The sequence below is a fragment of the Tigriopus californicus genome, chromosome 6 (genome assembly GCF_007210705.1).
Source record: "Tigriopus californicus strain San Diego chromosome 6, Tcal_SD_v2.1, whole genome shotgun sequence".
Classification (NCBI taxonomy): domain Eukaryota; kingdom Metazoa; phylum Arthropoda; class Copepoda; order Harpacticoida; family Harpacticidae; genus Tigriopus; species Tigriopus californicus.
In genome coordinates this window covers 4095870-4096112 of record NC_081445.1, presented here as the reverse complement: position 1 = coordinate 4096112, position 243 = coordinate 4095870, and positions in this window count along the sequence as shown.

Below are 243 nucleotides of genomic sequence, written 5' to 3'. Positions count from 1 at the left end.
GAAACAAATGAGACAGGCCCTACACAGTTGCCTACGGGCCTACAGAGACCTTCTACCCAGTGACCAAAGTTCCCCTTCATCCCTCATCTTTTCCAATTACAGGACGGATCTCCCAGCAATTCCGGGCATCTCCCCAAGTGCCTGGACATTGTTCGACGCCGTGATCAAACCCACAGAAACAACGCGGCCGACAAGTTCAATGCCCACCCAGATCGAGCCCGTCCAGTCTAAGTCCCGGCCAGT